Raw genomic sequence first — 11,671 nt, 5'->3', positions numbered from 1 at the left:
AAGGTGGAATAATGTATGCATTTATCTATATCAAAGGAACGCAATCTAGTTCAATCGTTGCTCTGGACCATTAATGGTCCCAATCATAAACAGAAATGCGGAGACATTTCTTCAGCCAGAGAGTGGTGGGCCTGTGGATGTCATTGCCATAGAGTGCAGTGGAGGCTGGAACGCTAAATGTCTTCAAGGCAGAAATTGATAAATTCTTGATGTCACAAGGAATTAAGGGCTACGGGGAGAATGCGGGTAAGTGGAGTTGAAATGCCCATCAGCCATGATTGAATGGTGGAGTGGACTCAATGGGCCGAATGGCCTTACTTCCGCTCCTATGTCTTATGGTCTTATAACTCCTTCAACATATCGCAAGCCAGTAATTCATTAGAAATAGTCTCAATCAGAAGGGTCTTTCAATCCTTATGAATTGTGAATTATAGCTTGCTGCAGTCATTCTTCATTACAGCTTTGATTGTAACATTTCCATGCTCTTTCAGGTTGTTTCATTTTGACTTAACACAGGAAAGCTGACAGGAAGGAACTTCAAATCTACACAGGAAAATTCAGTTGAATGATGAATAAGGAACTGGGAGGCTCAGTCATGGGACCTGGTTTCACTGCCCCTTAGCTTCCTGTCTGCAAGGTCTAGAAGACACAAGTAAATTTGGCCTTTAACATAAAAAAGAAGCCAAATAAAATGAATATTTCCAACATCTGAAATTTATTTTCTTTTGATTTGAATATTGTTTTCTACTGTTTCTGAAACTTGATGATTGAAGGGCATTACTGCTGAAATCATCAGATACAACAGCCCCATATAGCACACCTCCCCTGATGCACAAAATGCACATTGTGTTGGTTCCCCACATCAGTTTGTGCCATTATGTGCTCAGCCTCATTGGATATTGACCAACAATTCTCAGCCTTATTAAAGCACCAAAACGTGCATTTGTCCTACTTCCTTCCTTTTTGATCTTTGGAAAAATGCCAGTAAGATCCTTCCTGCTCTGGACACACTTGCATGAAATGTCAGTTTGAATCACAGTTTGTGAGCTGCTAAGTCAGACAATTACATAAAAGAAAGAAAGGCTCTTTGGAGGGTCGGTGCAGACTTGATGGGCCTCTATTGGCCCCTTGTGAGAGATAAAATAGTAACTTAATTTAATATCTCTTCTGAAAGGTGGCACCTTTGACAGCATAATATTCCTTTATGGCTGCATTGAACTTAGAAAGTAAGGAATTCCTTTATTGGTCAGAGCATTGTGTATAGGAGTTGGGAGGTCTTGTTGCCGCTGTACAGGACATTGCTTAGGCCATTTTTGGAATATTGTGTACAGTTCTGGTCTCCCTCCTGTAGGAAGGATGTTGTGAAACTTGAAAGTGTTCTGAAAAGATTTACAATGATTTTGTCAGGGTTGGAGGGTTTGACCTATAGAGAGAGGTTGAACAGGCTGGGGCTGTTTTCCTGGAGCTTCCGAGGCTAAGGGGTGACCTCATAGAGGTTTATAACATCATGTGCGGCATGGATAGGCTATATAGATAAGTTCTTTTCTGTGGAGCAAAACCAGAGGGCATAGATTTAGGGTAAGAGGAGAAAGATTTAAAACCGATCTAAGGGGCAATTTTTTCACGCGGAAGATGGTGCATGTATGGAATGAGCTGCCAGAGGAAGTGGTGGAGGCTGGTACAATTACATTATTTAAAAGGCAAATGGATGGGTATATGAATTGGAAAGGTTTAGAGTGATTCGGACCAAATGCTGGCAAATGGGACTGGATTAATTTAGGATATCTGGTCAGCATGGACGAGTCGGACCGACTGTTTCCATGCTGTACATCTCTATGACTAATTGTTCTGCTTTTTATTTGTACAATCAGCGATTTTGCAGCTAAGGAAACCTGTTAATCTAACACCACATGTCTCCTCAAGGAACAGGACTGCAAAGCAATGAGTCAAACCATGTAATAGTTGAAAGTGAACGAGAAGAGCTGGTGACATTTTTAAATGGCTGTTTGCATATCTGATCTGCATAATATGTCTCGATCTAGTCACTTTGTAGCCCCAGAACAGTTGCCACAATCTAATAGATCCATTCATCCTCCATAATTAAATAAGCTTGGCACAGAAGAAGAAAGCGGCATTAGCATTAACTGTGGTCAGGGATTCTTGAAAGAGTATAGTAGCTGTCTACATTTACATATTGTTCCATTCTACACACTTCAATTATACATGGTGGAAATTTGTTGCAAACAGTGGTACACAGTAAATGTTATCAAATGTCCTCACTGTTATATCATGTGAGTGCAATTCAGTTATATTGCCATCAATGGAACAAAATATCATCGAATGGTTCCAGTAGAGGACTATTCATGGTATGTTTATTGTATTATTAAGATTAATGATAGCTAGGTGAAGGCAATGATTAATCAATATCTTGAACACATGTGAAGTAAAACCTTTTGGACACTGCCACTGAAATCATGTAGGGGCCTGAACAATGTGGTCAATTTTTTTTTCTTTTTTTTTCTTTTTTCTTTTTTAAACCCCCACACTACCACCTAAGTGTGGTAGTGCTTATTTTATCCCCAGCACCCATGGTGTGTGTGTGTGCAGGTGTGAGACACAGTGAAAGGCACAAAGTGCACGAATCTTTATTCAATTTCCACCACCAGGAAGATAGGAAAACACCCGGGTGGCCAGTGACAAACACTGCCCTTCACATCAAAGGGCAGTGCTGTGTGATCAAAACAGTGAAGGGGAGGGTAGGGACTAAATCAAAATAGAGTTGGAGGGAGAAATGATGCACTCCACTCCCTGCGGCGCCCACCTCTCCCTGAACTCCTCCAGGGTGTTGGTCGACACCGCGTGCTCCTTCTCCAAGGACACCCGGGCTCTAACGTAACCACGGAAGAGAACAATGTGGTCTATTCTTGGGATTTGCACAGGAAGTCAGGTGAAGCCTATCTCGACACCAAGGGTAACTCATTAGATCTTTTATGCAACTGCCCACAATGATATGAGGTTCTCATTAGGCAACAAAGAGCTGCTAATTAAGAGGATTATAGCTTATTAAATGCCTCATTAATGGCTCGACAAGCCTCATTAATATTCAGATTCCTATCTTTGCAAATGTGTTGAACAAACTGAATGTTGCAAATGGAAGTCAGAACAGGTACCTAGCGACTCTAGCTCGCCGCTGACTGCAAGGAGCCTCTGCGTCTCTCAGGATCAAACAACATCACAGGGCATGACCCATAGGCACTAGCTGCTCGCACTTCACATCCACTGACATTGGCATTTCACATGACATGTCAACATGGCACCAATCCCATCCACCTGCAGGATGTGCCCAGGAATTTGCATTGCAGGGCACACTAGCAGCTAACATTGACAGACTGCTGCAAGGACACTGCATACAGTGACAAGCAACCATTCACACATTCTGAGTCCTTTTGTGAAAGGGCACCTCCCTGTCCCCTTGTTGTCATGCCTTCTAATCTGAGGACAAATGTTTGGGCGATGGAGTACATGTGTATGCACCTCTCCAGCACACCCTGACAGTGTTGGACTTGGCTCACCATGGCAGCTACTAACCTGTTCATGGAGAACCTGCTAGAGATAAGACGGAAGCACTCACAACCTTCAGCCAGAAGTGCCAAGTGGATGACTAGCCCTGGCCTCCTCCAGAGCTCTGCAGCATCACAGATATTAGTTTTCATCCAGTTTGATTCACTCCATGTGGTATCAAGGAATGACTGAAGGCAGGGGATAAGGCAAAAGCTTTGGGCCATGACAAACGTTCCCGTAATTGCACTGAAGACCTGTGCTTCAGAGCTTGCCTCACCTGTAGCCAAGCTGTTCCAGTACAACTGCAACACTGGCATCTGCCCAACTATGTGGAAAATTGCCCAGGTATGCCCTGTACACAAAAAGGAGAAAGTCAACTCAGCCAGTTATGACCCCATCAATCTACTCTTAGTAAAATGAGGTAATTGTCATCAACAATGCCATTGCATAGCACTTGCTTATTGATGAACAGTTTGGTTTCTGCCAGAGCTACTCAGTTCCTGACCTCAATACAGCCTTGGTCAGTTCCAGACCTCAAACATGGACAAAAGAGCTACATTAGGTGAGAATGGCTGCCATCGATGTCAAGGACATATTTGATCAAGTGTGGTCTCGAGGAGCTCTAGCAAAGCTAGAGTAATGGGAAGGAGAGAAAACTCTCCACTGGCTAGAGTCATACCTGGCACATAGGAACATGGTTGTTATTGCTGAAAGTCAGTCATCTCAGCTTCAGGTCCTCTCTGCAGGAGTTCCTCTGTTTAGTATCCTAGACACTACCATCGTCAGCTGCTTCATCAGTGACTTCCATCCATCATAAGGTCTGAATTGGAATGTTTGCAGATGATTGTACAAAGTTCAGCATAATTTGTGACTCTGAAAATACTGAAGCAGTGCATATCCAAATGCAGAAAGACCTGCACAATATCCAGGCTTGGGCAGAAAAGTGGCAAGTAGCATTTATGTTACACAAATGCCAAGTAATGACCATCTCCAACAAGGAAGAATCTAATCAATGTGCCTTAATATTCAATGTTAGCTATCAACGCCCTGGGGTGTTGAGGGGAATAGGGGGTGTGTGGTCACCTTAATGAGAAACTAAACTAGCCACATAAATACAGTTGCAACATTCAGGCTTGAGCCGATAAGTGATAAGTAACATTTGTGCCATACAAGTGTCAGGCAATAACCATTTACAATAAGAGAGAATCTAACCATTTCCCCTTGACATTCAACCTTAGTACCATTATTGAATCCCCCTCTATCAACACCCGGAAGTTAAATGTTGACCAGAAATGGAGTAGGTCAGCCAAATAAATATTGTGCTTATAATAACAGATTGCTGTCTCAGAACCACTGAGTTTGATGTCATTGGTAGATAAATTGTCTGAGGTGATTCTGGGGGACAGCATTACATGCATTTAGTGAGATAAGGACTGATTAGGAATAGTTAGCATAGTTATGTCGAGGCAAGTTATATCTCACAAATGAGTTTTTTGAGGACATGACCAAAAATATAGATGAGGGATTAGCAGCAGATGTTGTTTTACATGGGCTTTAGTAAAGCCTTTGACAAGATTTCATTTGTTAATTTGGTCAGTAGGGTTAGATCACATGGGATTCAGGGAGAGCTTGCCAATTGGGTACAAGATTGGCTTGATGGTAGGAGACAGAGGGTGGTGACGGAGGGTGTGACAAGCGGTGTTCTGCAGGGATTGGTGCTGGGTCCACTGTTGTTTGTCATTTACATAATGATTTGGATGAGAATTTAGGAGGCATGTTTAGTAAGCTTGTCAATGCCAAAAATTGGCAGCGTAGTTGACAGTGAAGAAGGTTATTTAAGATTACAATGGGATCTTGATCGATTGAGCAAAAGTGAGTACTCCATCAGGAATAGAAGCAGGGAGCCTCCAGGGTGGAGAGATAAATGGGAGGATGGGGATGGGGATGGGGAGGGGGTGGGGCTGGGGAGAAGGTAGCAAAGAGTACAATGGGTGGATGGGGGTGGGGATGACGGTGATAGGTCAGAGAGGAAGGTGGATCAGATAGGTGGGAAGGAAGATTGGCAGGTAGGACAGGTCATGAGGATGGTGCTAAGCTGGAAGTTTGGAACTGAGGTAAGGTGGGGGGAGAGGAAATGCGGAAACTGGTGTAGTCCACATTGATGCCCTGGCATTGAAGTGTTCTGAGGTGCCTTCCCCTGCCACTGCAGGAATTGCAAAACCTGTGCCCACACTTCCTCCCTCAACTCCATCCAAGGCCCCAAAGGAGTTTTCCACATCCATCAAAGCTTCACCTGCACATCCACCAATGTCCTTTATTGTATCCGTTGCTCCTGATGCAGTCTCCTCTACATTGGGGAGGCTGGATGCCTCCTCACAGAGCACTTTAGGGAACATCTCTGGGACACCTGCACCAAACAACCCCACCACCCCGTGGCCCAACATTTCAACTCCCCCTCCCACTCTGCCGAGAACATGCAGGTCCTGAGCCTCCACCACCATTACTCCCTCACCACCTGACGCCTGGAGGAACCCACTTTATCTCTCTACCCTGGAGGCTCCCTGCCTCCATTCTTGATGAAGGGCTTTTGCCCAAAATGTCAATTTTCCTGCTCTTTGGATAATGCTTGACCAGCTGTGCTTTTCCAGCACCACTCTAATCTAGATTCTTGATCAATTGAGCCAATGGGCTGAGGAATGACAGATGGAGCTTAATTCGAGGTATTGCATTTTGGTAAAACAATAAGGGCAGGACTTATACAATTAATGGCAGGACCCTGGGTAATGTTGTAGAACAGAGAGACCTAGGGGTAAAATTTGCATTACATGAAGGCAGGGTGGTTAAGAAGCTGTTTAGCATGCTTGCATTCATTCCTCTGACCTTTGAATATAGGAGTTGGGATGTCATATTGCGGTTGTATAGGACATTGATAAGGCTACTTTTGGAGTACTGTGTACAGTTGTGGTCGCCCAACTGTAGGAAGGATATTATTAAGCTGGAGAGGATTCAGAATGGATTTACCAGGATGTTGCTGGGTTGGAAGGTTTCAGTGATACAGAGAGGCTGGATAGGCTGCGATGTTTTCACTGGAGCATAGGAAGTTGAGACGCGACCTTATAGAGGTTTAAAAATCATGAGGGGCATAGATAGGGTGAATAGCAAAGATCTTTTCCCTTGGTTAAGGGGGTTCAAAACTAGGGGACATATTTTTAAGATGACAGGAGAAATATTTAAAGGGGACCTGAGGCACAACTTTTTCCAACAGAACGTGGTTTGTATGTGGAATGAACTGGCAGAGGAAGTGGTAGACGCAGATACAATTACAATATTTAAAAGACAATTGGACAAGTAAATGAATAGGAAAGGATTTTGAGGGATATGGGCCAAACACAGGAAAGTGGGTTTAGTTTAGTTTGGGAAACATGGATGGGTTGCACCAAAGGGTCTGTTTCCGTGCTGTACGACTCTATGACTCTAAGTAGTTGCCAATGGGGACAAAAAAATCCAGTCTCATCAATGCCTGACCACCCATCTTCAAGGCAGAACCCAGAGGTGTGATGAAGTATTCTCCACTTGCCAAACAAATGCAGCTTTAACAATACTCAAGAAGCTCACCTGAATGGCTCACCATCTACCAGTCTCAACATTTGCTCTCTTTCCCATCAGTACAATGTGGCAGTTGTGTGTACTAATTATGAGATTTACCGCAATAACTCACCAAGGCTGCTTTGACAGCAGCTCCAAACCTGTGATCTCTACAACCTAGAAGATCAAGGACAGCAGACGCATGGAAATACCACAACATGCAAATCCTCCTCCAAGCCACAAGCCATCCTGACCTACAAGTACATCCCTTTTCCTTCACTGTCACTGAGTCAAAAGGTTGGAATTCCTTCCATAACAGCATTGTGAGTGCACTGACACTCCAAGGACTGTAGCAGTTCAGGAAGACAATTCATGCATACAGATTAACTTGAGAATCTGATTAAAAAATAAAATAATGAAACAAATGTAAAGGATGATTTAGCATTGAAGTTGATCCCGGCAGTTTGTTCAACACAAAGAATTCATGAATTCTGCTCAAAGGATTGCACAAGTCAATAATTGATCTTATTAAGCCAACGGTCTCTCACTCTAATTCGAATGTGAATAGAGATTCAGAACGATATATGTCGTATTTCCTCTTCCTGACAACATCCTCATGAGGACCAGCTTTCATGGAGCTATTATGGCATTTTGTGCTCCACGTTATTGTTGAAGGTTGATGAGCCACAGTAGCTCACTAGTGGAAACTAAAGGCTGGGATTCTTCACATTCAGCTCCAGAGGAGTATCCCTAAGATCCACAAAACCAATATGGGTTGTTACTGTCTCATATCATCCACCCAGAAGCAAAAACAAGTAAATCCTGTAAATAATGGTGCTGGTCTGAACTGGACTTCTGCATTAAGGTAAAGATGACACATTTGGACTAAATATTCAAATTTTACTATATTTTCCTGCCCCAGTTGTTACTCCTCACCCTGTAATTCACCTTTCTGTCAGCAATGCCTAACTCGTCCAAAGGCCTCAGTCCATTAAGTTACATTGGGATGTCTGATTCATGCAGAAATTAAATGAAGCCAGAGTTTCAAAATCAAGTGGTCCTCTTTGCTATCAAATAGTTGTTCCAGCTAGTGCACTTTTTCAAACTGTTGTCCAAAAGTCGAAATTGACCTTTTGAGCTTTATCCAAAGAAAACTGAAGTAGTATCATGCTGGTGCATCTACATAAAACTTCAGTTACGTCATAATTAGAGCACAGTGGCTCCCAACGTTGGGCTAACAACAAGGGTATTGAGACAGAGGAGAGTGTACAGCACAAGTCCACTATGATCCTGGTCATATGGCAATGAACCAACAGGATAAAAGACTTGAGAATTTGGGGCTGTTTTCCTATTGCAGAAGAGATTTCAGTAGCTTGAAAGAAGTGTTCAATATTATAAATGAATGAAACAATGTAATGGAGGGTCTACGACAAATGGATGTGGATAACACACTACATGTGAAAGAATTAGATAAGTGTGAGAGAGTGGAATAATCTGTGTGGAAAGTATAGACTATTTTTAATTCTACTTAGATTCCATAAGGCATTTAATAAGGTGCCACATCAGAGGTTAATATTGAAAATTAAAGGACATGGTGTTCGGAGATAACACTAGGCATGAATACTAGGCACTAACAGGAAATAGAAAGTTGACATAAATGGGTCATTTTCTGATTGGCAAGATGCAACAAGTGGTGTGCAAATGAATGCAACAAGTGATGTGCAAATGCACATAGTTATGTTAAGTGAATGGGGAAATGATCTTGTAAATGGAGAATATTACAGAAGAATGTGAAATTGTCCAATTTGTTTGGTAGAATAAAAAATAAGCATATTATCTAAATGCTGAGGGATTGCAGAGCTCGCAGAAAGGATCTGAGTTTCCTAGTGCATGATTTATAGAAAATGCAAGTATGTTACTACAGCAGGTAATTTAGAAAACTAACAGAATATTATTGTTTATTTCAAGGGGAGTTGAATATAAAAGCAGGGTGATTATACTGGGCATTGTGATACAACAGCTGGATAGAATGTACAGTACTGGTCTGCCTATTTAAGGAAGGATATACATGTGCAAGAAGCAGTTTAGAGAAGGTTTACTAGACAAATAGTTGGAATGGAAGAGTGTGGTGCTGGAAAATCACAGCCCTGTCAGGCAGCATCCGAGGAGCAGGAGAATCAACATGTTGAGCATATGCCCTTCATCATGAATAAGACTCATTCCTGATGAAGAACTTATGCTCGAAACAGCGATCCTCCTGCTCCTCGGATGCTGCCTGATCGGCTGTGTTTTTCCAGCACCACACTCTTTGACTCTGAACTCCTGCACCTGCAGCCCTCACATTCTCCCAAAAGTTGAAATGGGCAGGTTGTCTTATAAGGAACTGTTTGATGGCTAAACTTGTATCCACTGAAGTTTAGAAGAGAAAGAGGTTACTTGATTGATACATCTATGGCCCTGAGGTGTCTTGACAGGATGGGAAAGGATGGTGCCTTTCATGGGGCAAGCTAGACCCAGGGGTCACCCATTTAAGAGTGAGATAAGGAGAATTTATTTTTTCACAGAGAGTTATGACACTTTAGCACTCTTTTTCTCAAAACGCTGTGGGAGCTGAATCTTTGAAGATTTTTAAGGCAGTGGTAGATAGATTCCTCATAAGAAATTGACTGGAAGGATATCAGATATGGAAATATGGTAATCAGATCAGCCATGATCTCATTGAATAGCAGAGCAAACTCAAGGGGCCAATTGGCCTACTCCTGTTCCCAAGTTAAATTTGGGCTGAATCACCAGTTTCTGCCTTACAACTTCTGTGTATTTCTATATTTTTTCATTCATTTTACTACATCAGAGCTCTCCGTAATAAGGTAAATGGGGCTTGTCCCCGTGAGAAAATATTAGGCAAACAGAATTTTTACCTAAAATATTCCAGCAGTTCCTTTTTTTTTGTCTGTGTGGATTGGTTTGGACATGGTGAGGAATTTCTGAGGAGTTGTGTCATAAATACCAAATGAACATAAAATATAAATGAATATTAGGCAGAATACCTTGAGACAGAATACCTTGAACACTGAGGGCTGAATTATTTTGTTTAACAGTAAAAAAAATGAAAATAAACTTTGGGATTGTGAATGGAAATAAATAATAAGTGGCTGAGGCAATATTTGTGCCATTGCTTGAGATTCTTTTTTGTCTAATAGCTCTTAAACTAAAATGGGATTCAGAGAGAAATTGAAGGGAGTAAGATTAATTTAAATTCTACACAGAAAGTGGTGACTTCAGCTGCATTACTGACTGTTCAAAAATGAAGCTCACTACCACCCTTTGAAAGGCAACTAAGGATGGGCAATGAATGCTTGCCAAGCCAAGACTAACTACATCCTATGAATGAATAAAAAGCAATTGCATTTCCAGAGGGCCATCATGGGCTTACCAAGCCTAATAACACACGTTTGTTTATGTAACCATTCTTTGATTCAATTCACCCCAATTGGGATATCATTTAAAAATAAGGGTCCCCTCTTGAAGGCTAAGATAAAAAAAAAAATTATCTTTAAGAAGGTCAAAAGTCTGTCAAATTCTCAGCAATGGAGACTGGGTTCTTTCATATATTCAAAGCTGAGATAGGAAGATTTTTGATGGACAAGTGAGTCCATCCTTCCAGCTCAGCAAGCAAACTTACATCCAGAACTCAACCTCAAGCGACAAACTTTTCTCAAAACTTGCTAGCAAGACAGGCTCAAGGGGCTAAATAGCCTGCCCCTAATTCTTATGTTTTACAAATGAGCTTTAACTTGGAGAATTGTTAGTTATTCAAAATCAAAGAGTTAGGAAAAGGTAATTAGGGAGATACTATTCCCCTCAGTTTAAGGATACCAAGCCAGAAGATATTGATTGAAAATAGTTGATGGAAAAGAAGTAATGGCAATACAAGGAATGTTATTTTTACACAGTTAATGGTTAGGGTCTAGAATGTATTCCCTGAGAACGTGGTGGAGTGGACTCGATTGAGGCATTCAAAGGGAATCACATCAGGATCAGTGAAGGAAGGATGTTCAGGGCTGTGGGTAAAAGGTAAAGTGCTGGTGCAGAGGCTCAAATGGGCCAAGTAGTCTTCCGTGCAGTACCTCTGGCGATCCTATAATCATTAAAGGTTTAGAAAAGATTTGAAATAACTTTTCTATGTGTAAACACACACACACACATATACGCGTAGTTATTGGGGGTCTTGTGATCTTTATTATTTTATCCCACTGGGCTAGAAAGTTCAAGTCCCAACTCAGAATGCTATGGTCACTAAGTCATGATTTGGAGGTGCTGGTGTTGGACTGGGGTGGGCGTTAAAAATCACACAACACCAGGTTATAGTCCGGGAGGAGAAAGTGAGGACTGCAGATGCTGGAGACCAGAGTTGAAAAGTGTGGTGCTGGAAAAGCGCAGCAGGCCAGGCAGCATCCGAGGAGCAGGAGAATCGACGTTTCGGGCATAAGCCCTCCTTCAGGAATGAGGCTGGTGTGCCAAGCGG

The sequence above is a fragment of the Chiloscyllium plagiosum genome, chromosome 33, assembly GCF_004010195.1.
Source record: "Chiloscyllium plagiosum isolate BGI_BamShark_2017 chromosome 33, ASM401019v2, whole genome shotgun sequence".
NCBI lineage: Eukaryota > Metazoa > Chordata > Chondrichthyes > Orectolobiformes > Hemiscylliidae > Chiloscyllium > Chiloscyllium plagiosum.
Note: the sequence above shows the minus strand (reverse complement) of the source record.